The sequence below is a fragment of the Miniopterus schreibersii genome, assembly GCF_964146895.1.
Source record: "Miniopterus schreibersii genome assembly, chromosome: 8".
Classification (NCBI taxonomy): Eukaryota; Metazoa; Chordata; class Mammalia; order Chiroptera; family Miniopteridae; genus Miniopterus; species Miniopterus schreibersii.
In genome coordinates, this window is record NC_138109.1 from 78,725,858 (window position 1) to 78,738,221 (window position 12,364).

Here is a 12,364-nt window from a genome sequence, read left to right on the forward strand (position 1 = left end):
TTCCCTTGGATGACCCAGAGAACAGCACCTTGCACCTTGACAGTTACATCACGTGAGGTAGATCTGGAGAATGGCGTGTGACACCCCCCCTTGAGCCCTGCTTGGTCACAATGTATCATTATTATGGATACATTTATTGATGCTAATTTTAAATGGAATTCGTCATCTATGCACATACATGATATTGGTAGTGCTGATAATGTTGCTATGTTTTTATTCAATTTTGTTTTTAGAACTATGTAATTACATAAAATTCCAAGGAGAGTTTAAAAAAATGCTTTATATGTTCTGGGATATTTTAAATGATGTGAATTAACCTGTTTTTACTTCAGTAGATTTGATGAAATTCAGTTGAATGCATCTATCCTGGTGGCTTTTTTCAATGGTAAATCTTTAATTAGTCTTCCAATCTTTTTTTCGTTTGTATCTTTTAAAATTTATCTTTATTGTTGAAAGTAATACAGATGTCCCCTTTTTTCCCTCTTGGATCTCCTCCACCCCACATCGACCCCACCCCCAGGCCTTCTTCACACCAATGTCTTTGCTATGCTTATAAACATATAAGTTCTTTGATTAATCTCTCTTCACCCACTGCCCTATCCCCGCTTTCCCTATGAGATCCTTTAGTCGGTTCCATGCTTCTATGTCTCTGGATCTATTTTGTTCAACAGTTCATTTTATTCATTACATTCCACATATGAGTGAGATCATGTGGTACTTGTCTTTCTCTGACTAGCTTATTTCACTTAGCATAGTACTCTCCAGTTCCCTCCATGCTGTCCCAAAGGATAAGAGATCCCTCCTTTTTACAGCTGCATAGTATTCCATGATGTAAATGTACCACAGCTTTTTTATCCACTCATCTACCAATGGGCACTTGGGTTATTTCCAGATCTTAGCTATTGTAAATTGCACTGCTCTGAACATCCATGTGTTTGAATGTTTTTTAGTGTTTTTATTGTAGTTGATTTCTAATTTCATGCCATTGTGGTCCAAGAAGATGCTTGATATGATTTCAAGCTTCTTGAACTTGTAGAGACTTGTTTTGTGTCCTAACATGGGCTCTGTCTTTGAGAATATCCCATGTGCACTTGAAAAGAGTGTATATTCTGCAGCTTTGGGGTGGAATGTTCTGTAAATGTCAATTAAACCCATCTGACCTAGTGTGTCATTTAGGGTCACTGTTTCTTTGTTGATTTTATGTCTGGAATACCTATGCAGTGAAGTCAGTGGGGTGTTAAAGTCTCCTAGTATGACTATACTGCTGTCAATGTCTCCCTTAAACTTCTCTAGAAGTTTTTTTTATAAATTTAGGTGGCCCTATATTGGGTGCTTATATGTTTATCAGGGTTATATTCTCTTGTTGGATCAATCCCTTTACTATTATGTAGTGACATTTCTTGTCTCTCGTTATTGTTTTCATTTTGAAGTTTATTTTGTCCCATATGAGTATTGCTACCTCAGCTTTTTTTTTTTTTTTTTCATTTCCATTTGCCTGGAAAAAAATTTTTCCATCCCTTCACTCTCATCCTGTGTGAATCTTTTGTTTTGAGGTGGGTCTATTGTAGACACTATATATTTGGGTCATGTTTTCTTATCCATTCAGCCACCCTATGTCTTTTTCTTGGAGCATTTAATCTATTTACATTAAGGTTAGTATTGATAGATACTTATCTATTCCCATTTTAATTCTTTATGGCTATGTTTCTAGTCCTACTTCTAATTACAACAGTTCCTTTAACATTTCCTGCAATGCTGGTTTGGTGTTGATAAACTCTTTTAGCCTTTTTTTTTTTGTCTGGAAAGCTCTTCATTTCATCATCTATCTTGAATAATAGTCTTGCTGGAGCAGTCTTGGTTTCAGATCCTTGTTTTGCATTACCTTGAATAAATCATGCCATTTCCTTCTGGCCTGTAGAGTTTCTGATGAGAAGTCATCTGACAGCCTTATGGGAGCTCCTTTGTAGGTAACAGATTGCTTTTCTCTAGCTGCCTTTAATATTCTCCGTCTTGAATTTTTGGCATTTTAATTATGATGTGTCTGGGCATGGGCTTCTTTAGATTCTTCTTGCTTGGGTCTCTCTGTGCCTCCTGAACTTGTGTGACTTTTTCCTTGACCAGGTTAGGGAAGTTCTCTGCCATTATTTCTTCAAACAGGTTCTATAACCCTTGCTTACTTTCAAACTCCTCTGGCACTCCTATAATGTGCATATTGTTACCTTTCATGTTGTCCCACAGCTTCCTTAGATTGTCCTCCTGTCTTTTAATTGTTTTTTCTTTTTGGCTCTCTCATTGAGTGATTTTCTTCTACCCTGTCTTTAATTCACTGACCCTATCCTCAGCTTCCTCTAATTTGCTGTTTATTCCTTCCAGTGTTTTTTTAATTTCTGCTATGTCATTCTTAATTTCCTTCATAGTTTCCATATCTTTTTTCATGCTGTTGAGCATCCTTACAATCAGTGTTCTGAATTCTATATCTGATAGAATACTTGTCTCCATTTCATTTGGCTCTTTTTCTAGAGACTTCTTCTGTTCTTTCATGTGGGGCTTTTTTGTCTCCCCATTTTGGCTGCCTGTTTGGGTTTGTTTCTATGTATTAGGTAGATCTGCTAGGACTCTCAGTCTTTTTGGAGGGTCTCTGGTGCAGACCAATGTCAGACACAGTTTTTGACTGGCCCTGAGTACCGTGTTTGGAGCTATCAACAACCCTTGGCTTGAGGTCTCCTCTGCTGGGGCTGGGTGTCATTGGATAGGACCAAGATGCACACCAAAGTCTGCTTTTCCAAGGTCCAGGCCCAGAAGCAGATCAGGCAAAACTCAAAGCACTGTGAAAGTCTGCCTCTGCCTGCAGGCTGATTAATCTGATTCTCTTAATGAGCCTCAGGCTGTAGAAACTTCACAGGGTAGGGGAAGAGGTTTTCCAGCAGGGTAGGGCAATTGCTTCTCCCTTAGGCAAAAGCTGCTTGGAAGGTAAATGTCTATCTCTGCAGTATGGAGGAATAACTCTGCACAGGAGTCCAGAGGGGTGCCCTCTGAGCTCTATTTCCAGGGCCCACAACTCTAGATTCTCCTCCAGTCCACTCTGCCCTCCCTCTGCTGGAGACCAAGGTGAGTGGCTGCACATGAAACTCTGTGTATTGATTCTGTAAGAGGGTGCCTGCCTTTCCAGCCATTTCTCCCTGGCAGACAGAAAGCCAGTGGCTTTTCACAGCCAGATGTTATGTGGGGACCTTTCTCAGTTCTGGTGCTCTGGGCTGGGAACCCCAGCCTGGGGTTTAGGCCTCAGAGTCCTCAGTGGGAACCCCCAAAGCTGAGATATCCCTCCTGACCTTCAACTGCTGCCTGTGGGAGCCTAGCCAGCCCTCTGGTGCCTCCACACTTCCTACCAGTCCCTATGTGGTCTCCACTTTTCCTCCTCAGTTATGAGGGTGCTGTGCAGTTCATCTTTCATTGCAGTTGATTATTCAGGATGTTTTTTCTCTATTTTGGTTGTAATTCCAGTTTTGTCCTAGGAGAGTGTCAGTGTAGGTTCCACTCAGTTCACCACCCTCTTTAATTTCAGGATCTGCAAACTTAACTGTAGGTCCACTGAGTTCATCCAGTTTGAGGCAAAGATAGAAACAAACGATGAAGAAAAGTGAACAAAGACTAGGAGACCAATGGCTGACCATCAAGCACACCAACCAATGTACAACACAGATCTCAGAAGGTGAGGAGAAAGAAGAATTAAGACATTGCAAGATTTAAAAAATACAAAACAAAAACTGAGGGAGTATATCACTCTCAGATCATTCCTAGCAGAAATCTTAAAGGGAGTTTTTCAGGCTGAATTTGTATTGCCTAGGACACTGGGCAGTAACTCAAATCCAGTAAAGGTAAACATGTAAGTAAATGTAAAAAACTATATACATGTAATTTTTGTTTGTAACACTTTTTTCTCCTGATTTAAAGGACAATTGCATAAAGCAGTAATTGTAAATCTTTGTTTAATTATAAATTATTATAAGTTGGTGTAAGAAGATGGAACCTGTCTGACTGTAGAAGCACCCTCGGGGGGGGGGGGTGTGTGTGCAGAAGATATCTCACAAGAGCAAAAACTTTTTAATACCTCTGAAATGAACTTGGGGCATTCCAAGCTACATTCATATAAGACAAGATATTAACTGTAAACCCAGGGCAACAGCTAAGACAATAATTTAGAACACATAGTGAGAGAAATGACAGGGAAATTAAAATGGCATGTGAGAAATATTTAACACCCAAGAGGGCAGGAATAAAGGAATAGGGCAAAAACGACCTCAAACATAGAGAAAATGAATGGCCAAGGTCCAGTATGTGCTCTTTGCAGGAGACACTCCTCATACACACAGCTGCAAGCAGATTGAATGAGGAAGATGGGAATACTGTGCAGCCAGCCTAGAGCTGGACCAGCTATCCTGATAACAAATAAAATAGACTTTAAGAGAAAATTTGTTTCTAGACACAAAGAAATACATTTTGTAAGACAAAGAGTGAATCCATCCAGAAGACATAAAAACTATAAACATACATGAATCTAAAAAGAGAGCCCTTCGAATACCTGAAGCACAAATTGACAAAATTGAACAGAGAAATACACAATTCAACAAGAATAGTTGGAGACTTTAATATCCCACTTATATAAATGGGTGGAACAACTAGACAAAGATCAACAGGAAATAGAAAACGTGAAAACCATATAATCAGCTGAATCTAGCAGACATCTGTAGAACACTCTACTCAATCAAAGCAGAACATACAAATATGCATTTTTTTCAAGTCCATGGGACATTTTCCAGCACAGACCACATGCTAGGCATAAAACAAGCCTGAGTACATGGATTAGAATCATACAAAGTATGTTTTTCAGCCATAATGGGATAAAATTAGAAATTGATAACTTAAAAAAAAAATGGGAAATTATAAATCTGTTTAAATTAAACAATACATCCCGAAATATCCAATGGTTCAAAGAAGGAATCATGAATGAAATCAGAAAATATTTTAAGGTAAATAAAAACAAAAACTCAACATACTGAAATGGCTGGAATGCAGATTGTGTCTTCAAAGAAGCCAGCCGAGATTGGGCAGGTACCTCAGCATTTAGAGGGAAATTCATAGCTGTAAACACCTTCATTAAGAAGAAGAAAGATCTCAAGTCAATACCCTAATCTCCCACTTTAATATCAGGTATGGCTAAAGGTATAGGGAGGATAAATAGTGATGGAAAATATAAAATAAAGAAACTAATCTAAAAAAAGAAAAATAATATTAGAGAGGAAACAAATGAAATAGGGAATTTTTAAAAAATGGAGAAAATTAATGAAGCCAAATCCCTGCCAACTGATTCAATTTCTATCAATCTCAGCTGGCTTCTTTGAAGAAATAAGTAAGCTGATTCTAAAATTCATATTAAAATTCAACTGATCTAGAATAGCCCAGTCAATCTGGACAGAGAAGAACAAAGTTGGAGGTCTCAAACCTCCCAATTTCTAAACTCACAACCCTGGGATGTGCCCTGACTGGAATCAAACCGGCAGCCTCCTGGTGCATGAGTCAAAGCTCAACCACTGAGTCACACATGCCAGGCCATCATGTCCTTTAATCACTGGAGAACACAAGTAAGCATTTCTCTGAGTCTGTGAGCTCTTCTAGCAAATAATCAAGTCCCAGGGGGTGTGAATGAGGCAGCCAATCAATGTTTCTCTTTTACTGAGATAGAAGGTTTCCTTTAACATAAAAGCTTTCGGGGAAAAAATAAATCAACTGAAGGGAAAAAGTGTGCACACAATTGTGTGAGGGAGAAGCCGAGATGTGGGCACGAGTGCCATGTGTGTGCGTGGCTCTGCTGGGCCCCTGGGACAGGTGTCCCTGGCCACTAATTGAGCTCTCTTCTGTGAGAGGTTGTCCGAGAGAATCTAATTAAATACTAAAGGATTCATACCCCAAAATGCCTGTTTTTGTTTTAGATTAATTGGACTCAGACCTTTGTTTCTGACAGCAATTAGAGTGCAGACCAGCTGAATTCCAGGATGGCTCTCATTAGTGACAATGACACTGAGCTGTCAGCCCACAGGACAGTGCGGTCCTCAGGTAATTACCACGTCAGCCACCTCTGCGTGGCAGAATGGTCCTCTGGCAGTGCAAGGGTGGGGACTGGAGGCAGGGGCCCTGCCCAGGGTCTGCTGAGAACTGAGGGGTTCTCACCTGGCTATTTGCTGGAACATTTTCACATTTGATCACTGATTTTGTGCTAATTCCCCATCCCCCAATAATGTTAATTATAATCCCTTTTGGATTTCAAGTGTCCTACAATTTGCAATGTGATTTATGAGTGAAAAAAATCACAGTGAGCCCTGGCCAGTGTTGCTCAGTGGTTATATTTGATACATAACTTTCCCAAATTAGCCAACAAAAACCCTTTTAACTTATACCTGAAGAACAGAAGTATGAAACCTAGCCACTGTGTGTAACAGTGTTTCTGAGAGAAGGGACACTTTCAGCTCTACCTTCTGGAAGGTCAGAAGCACAGTTTTACCCTAACCCACGTAGAGCTGGCAGTAAAACAGGAACTTACCCTCCTCCTGCCTCCCAGTGGGAGCCAGAGGTCTCCTTCTCTGGTCTTCTGGCCTGGGGTTGGGAGTTGGGGGTTCAGGAAAGGAGACAGAACAGTGGTAGGGAAGCTGTGACTTTTCTTAAGTCTCTGGGGATCCCAAAGTTCACAAATGGGTTCTGGGGGCCTATTTAGTTCATTCAACTGAGGCAACTTTTATTTGGTCTCCAGAAGTCTTATAATGCTTTTTGTTGTTGACTAAAAGCAAAGATTACACATAAAAATCTGGGTTTCCAATGTCTCTTGACGAAGAGCTGACCGAGAGGCCCTTTTAGGCAGGGATGTGCTCTTGCACTGATTCCATTTGTTTGCACTTGGCGGTCTGTTTACTCGTTTATGCTGTCTCCTCGGGGCCAAGACTTTTGAGTTTGGCACCCCTGTTTCCTTTTCCATGAGCTGAAGTCTGAGATGGGTGCTTCAGAGCCAGCAAGCCAGATGACAACTAACTGGAATGTGCTGCAGATGTCATCTGGGAGGGGTAGGAAAGGAATGGGGGTTTGGGTGAGATAAAGAAGAGCTGGAAACTGTTTAGAGGGAAGTCATGGTTTACTTTTTAACCTTTCCTCCATTCCCTTTCCTTACATATGATAGTGAGGAGACTATTTTAGGGTGGGGATGATCCATGTTGGTAGGTTAAGCCATTTGGGGTAAGAAAGAAGCAGCAGCAGGGGTCTTTTCAATACCTTCATTACTTTGTACTATTTCCCCTCTCCTGAGGGAAGGAATGGGATTTGGAGAAAGGGCTTACGGTTCCCATGGTGACTGGTTCAGCACACCCGTCCGCTCTCCCACCACTGTGGCCTGGTCTGTCTCCCAAGCTGCTGCAGGCGTCCTTTGATGAATGGGAAAGGAGGAAGGGACGGACAGACAGGCGCAGGAGCAGAGGGAAATCCTTAGTGGTTTCCGTGGGAAGAAAAGGAGAGGTCCCGCAGTTGCCTAGCTGGGGCTGCTGTGCTATGTAACACCTTCTGGCATAAGTCAGCAAAGCGCTGTTCTGATGCATGAAAAGCTTGAATTCTTTCTTTTGAAAGTCTAATATGAAAACAGGCTTTGATCTTTTTCTTAAATTATAATGACTTAATTTCTGCACTTTATTTTTTTTATAGTAATCTAAAGAAACCAAAGAGCAGACTTTACAATTCTCCTAAAAGAAACTGCAGGTTTTGTGTTAAATTTAAGCATATAGCTAATGTGAATGAATTTAATAGAATTAGCAGATTACTCACTGTTATTAGCACATTTGTTAATGGGCTGAAAAACTTCCACACTAGGCTATTTGTTTTGCATTTGTACCTCTTTCTGTTTATTTTGCATTTGTTAAATTGACTGCAGCAAACTCTTATCCATAGTGCATTTTATTGGGTCTCTAGGAAAGAGTTTATGGTGGGTAGAACCACAAAACTGAACATCTGTTTTGTTCTTTCTGTATAACATGAAGTAGAAAAACTATAATATAAATTACATATATATATGTATATGTCCTTTTCCTGATATATCTGCTATCCTACAATAGAGACATATCTTTCAGGTCACTGAAAAGGCTTTCACTAACTTAAAAATGAGTGGGCCTCAAGTTCCCAGGCATCCTATAAATGCCTGAAATAATATGTGAAATTATGTGTGTAAATGTTTGTCCTGGGTATGGTAATAAATGCATTTTTCTCAGTGGAGACTCTATAGAGGACCTTTTATGCTAGTGTGAAAGTAATCTCATGTGTGTCCAAAATCTGACCGTTCTACATACAATTCCACATGGGGAGGAAAGTGCGCTTTCTTATCACCTTGGACTAGACCTGGTAAAAATTAGTCAGGAAAGGGAAAGATTAAGTGAACAAAAAGACGTATTGTCCATAATAAATGAAAACTTAAGAGCTAAAGGTTGAAAAAAGAGCGAAATGTTGGTGGCAGTGATAGAGTAACATTGGGTTTTGTCAGATGCACTGTTACAGATACTGGTCTAATATTAGAACATGTCTTTGCACATTTGTGGGATACATTTCTGGAAATGAACCTTTTCATTCAAAGGATATGAACATTTACCATTTTCATGGAAAGAGCCAAATTGCCTTAACTTCTCCTTTTTAAAAAACACTTTGCTATGGGAAACTGAAGCAGTCTCTGACATGGGGATTCAGAGAACCCCCATGAATCCATTACTCAGCTTCAGCAGTGGTCAGCTCCTGGCCAGCCTTGTTTAATCTATGCCCTTACTCATTTCCACCTTTTTGAATTATTTGGAAACAAGTCCCACATATCATTTAAAATAATTTAATATATATCTCTAAAAGATAAGGATTTCATAAAGCCATAACCACAGTAATATTCTTATACTTTAAAAAATTGAGTTTTTGTATCATTAAATTAGTCACTGTTTAAATTTTAATTGACTCATAAATGCCATTATTTTTATTTTTAGTAGTACATTTGTTTGAATCAACGTTTACATAAGGTCTGCACATTGCAATTGGCTGATACTTCCTTTTCATCTTTTTAAATTTAAAGTTTTCAATCCATCTTTTTATCTCTCCCCCTTACAATGCATTTGTTCAAGAAACCAGGTTTTTGGTTTATAGTTTTAAAGCTGTATTTTGCTAATTGTATACCTCTGGAGTAATTAACATGTTAGAGTCTTCTGTATTTTCTGTAAATTTGTAGTTGTATCTAGAGCTTAACTGGATTCAGGTTTATAGGTGGTGGTGTGTTCTTCAGTCTGGAAGCATACAGTGTCTGGCTGACTTTTTTATAAGGTTAGCCATTAAGATGCTCAAGGCTTAGATTCATTAACTCTGAAGGCTGTAGATGGTGATATTCTAATTTATCTTTCCATTTTTACTTAGAAACTGGATTCCTTTTATAAAGCTAAATTCCCCCTCCTCTCTTATTTCACAGTGGTATAGGTCATATAGGGAAAAGATAAAGGCTTGATTCTATTTACCTAATAATTTTCAAAATAATGAATTGGCTCACTAGCATCCTCCAGTGTGGCGACCAGCCAGTTCCAGTCCGTTATCAACACTCAAACTGTCCCATCTTTGGGCAGAGAATCTCTGAAGCTGACTCTTAAGCCCACTGAGAAGATTTGAACATCCCTGCTGTTGTTACACCAGGTGTTTCAGGCTCACCTTGTAAGTTGTCTCCCAGACCTGCAGTCAGCCGTTGGTCCTTAGGAGCCCCGGTTCCCGGCACCTTTATCCTTGGATCGAGCTAATCCATTGTCTTCATGATAAGACTTCATACAAATCAAGGTAAATTTAAGATTTATAATTAATCCTTATATCTCTAATGCAAAGTATAAGGCCCCTAGACAAGAAATTTGTAGTTTTGAAGTGGGTACATCCAGGTACACTCAGCTGGCCACCTGCAGCGGCCTCTGCTCGGAAGTGCATCTCCCAGTGTAACTATTGGCTTTTCTGCGGCCCAAGGGGCTTGGCAAGTGTGTGGGATTCGATGATGAGGCTTCCCTCTGTGAAAAGGACCGCAGGCTCCCCGGAGCGCAGATAGCTGATCGGAAAGCTGCGAAGTCTGTTGATACAGATTGACTGCAGAATGAGGTCGGTGCTAAAGGAATTTGTTCATGAGGTTTTCACATCTCTTATCACCTCTCCACGTCACCAGTGTCATATGGAACTACCTACCTACACTCTATAGAACTGTGACCAGAGTCATGTAATTCATTTAAAATCTAAATTAAAATCATATAGTACAGTGATGTTCGACCCTTTTCATTTCATGACACACATACACTAGTTACTAAAACTATGTCGCCCCCCCAAAAATATATTCTGTCTTTTGCTGATCTGACCCCCCAAAATAGGTATAATTTTGCTTCACTCACACTGGACAGCTATTGTTGTGTTGGCTGTTGTCATTTTTTTATTTGACAAAATAAGGGAAAAGAGAGCAGTGCCCCTAAGTAGTCAGGTATTGCATGTTTTAAAAATTCTTGGGACACAAGGGTTGAAAATCACTGATACAGTGGCATATTTCACTGATACTGTGAATCAGATATCTCAAATTTTTTCTGTTGCTGAAGAATATCTGGATACGAATTATTACAAAAGATACAGATGCCCAAACTTGCTTCTATATATAATCTCTTTATTTAACATTTGCAGTATTATTAGTGTTATCTTTACCAAAAAGTTATGACTGTAAAAAAAATATAATTTTGTCGCAGCAGGAACTTTGTCTGACTTGTTCACTTGCTCTGAAAATTGGAGCAGTGCAGGACACAAAGGAAGTACAGTGGTCAGTCAACACCAGTTGGAGGATCTATCACAGTTTCTGTGCTTTATCCCTCTGCCTTCAAATGTAGTGACCTTCGGTTGCATTTAGTTGGACTAAATTCACCTGACATTCTATTTATAAAGAAACACAATTTTATAATCCTGTTATTAATTCATCTGTTTAGTAAGCTTTGGCAGGGGTAAGGAGGTGGGAGTGTAGAGGCTGCCAGATGCTGTGCGACACACTGGGATACAAAAATGGAAAAGACAGACTCTCTGTCCTCAAGAAGTGATGAGTCTAATAAAAGAGACCCAAAGATGAAAGATATTCTGCAGTGTGCGCTGTGCTACGTGCAGACCGGCTGGGCGGTTGAGAGCGCAGATCCTGGTGTCAGGCTCTGGTTTTGCAGCTCAGATCTGCCGGTACAACTTTGGGCAAGCTATTTAATTTCTCTGTGCCTTAATTTCCTCATCTGTGTTATGTTGTAGGAAATGAAAGAACTAATTTGGAGGGGTACATTTTGGGGAAAGGTTCCCAAAGCAATAACATTTGAGCTGAGTTTTAAATTATTAAAGAACCTAAAATGTTTTCTCTTTCTCACTCCCGTCCTGTAGGTCACCTTAAACACTGCTTGTTGGCGAATTTTGCCTCTGTGTCCCCCCAACTTCCGCGCCCAGCTCACTTAAGGCTCCTGCCCTGCTCCCGTTTCCCTCTCTGCTTTGTCTTTTTATTACTCGGGTGTAATTTTTCAGTTTCCTTCTTCTGTGCTAGTCTGCCAGGTTCATCACTGTTCCTCTAGTTGCCACGTTGTTCCTGATCTCTGTTAGATGATCGTGCAAGTCAGACAAGAAATGGGAGCCCAGCCCTGGGAGCCCAGGGAGGAGCCCTCGCCGCGCAGAGCTGGGCGGGGCTGGCCTAGCGCAGGAAGGGGGAGCGGCGGGAGGGCGGCCGAGGGGCGCTCAGGGCAGGCTGTGGGCTGTCAGAAGGAGGAGTGCTGAAAGTGATTTTAGAAAATGTCTGTGGTGATGCCTGTTTTGTTTTGTTTTTTAATGGTGGTTTGGGGCTGGCTTAGATCAGAATTAATGCTAAGAATTTATCTTTTAAAAAAGAAAAGAAACAATTGCATTGCAGTCTATTTTAGTGAAAAGCCTAGTTTTTTAGTTTGGATAAAAAATAAATTTCTTCAGAAACTGTTTCACTGAAGTTCAAAGACTTTGGCTTTTATTCTGTCCTTAGAACTGAGATTTTAAGCAGATAATTATGCTCAGCTTTATTTTTAGGAAGATCTCTACTTAGCAGGGTCTCCCAGGCTGAACACTATTGGCCTTTGGGCCATGAGAAGTCCTTGTTTTAGGGGCTGTCCTGGGCTTTGTGTGCTGTTGGACAGGATCCTTAGCCTCCATCCACAGGAGGCCAGTCACACCCCAGCTGTGACAACCAAAATGACTCCAGACATCACCAAATAACCCCTTGTGGCAACAGTGCCCTGGTTGAGAGCCACTGCTG

At 40.3% G+C, this 12,364-nt stretch overlaps 1 long non-coding RNA gene across 1 annotated transcript; it reads left to right on the plus strand.

Moving 5' to 3' along the window:
- The first annotated feature begins 3,656 nt into the window (after positions 1-3,656).
- LOC308560158 lies at positions 3,657-11,266 on the plus strand. Its single transcript, XR_013999265.1, has 4 exons — positions 3,657-3,709; positions 5,988-6,111; positions 9,739-9,876; positions 10,812-11,266. It is a non-coding gene; the product is annotated as an uncharacterized lncRNA (long non-coding RNA).
- The last annotated feature ends 1,098 nt before the right edge of the window (positions 11,267-12,364 follow it).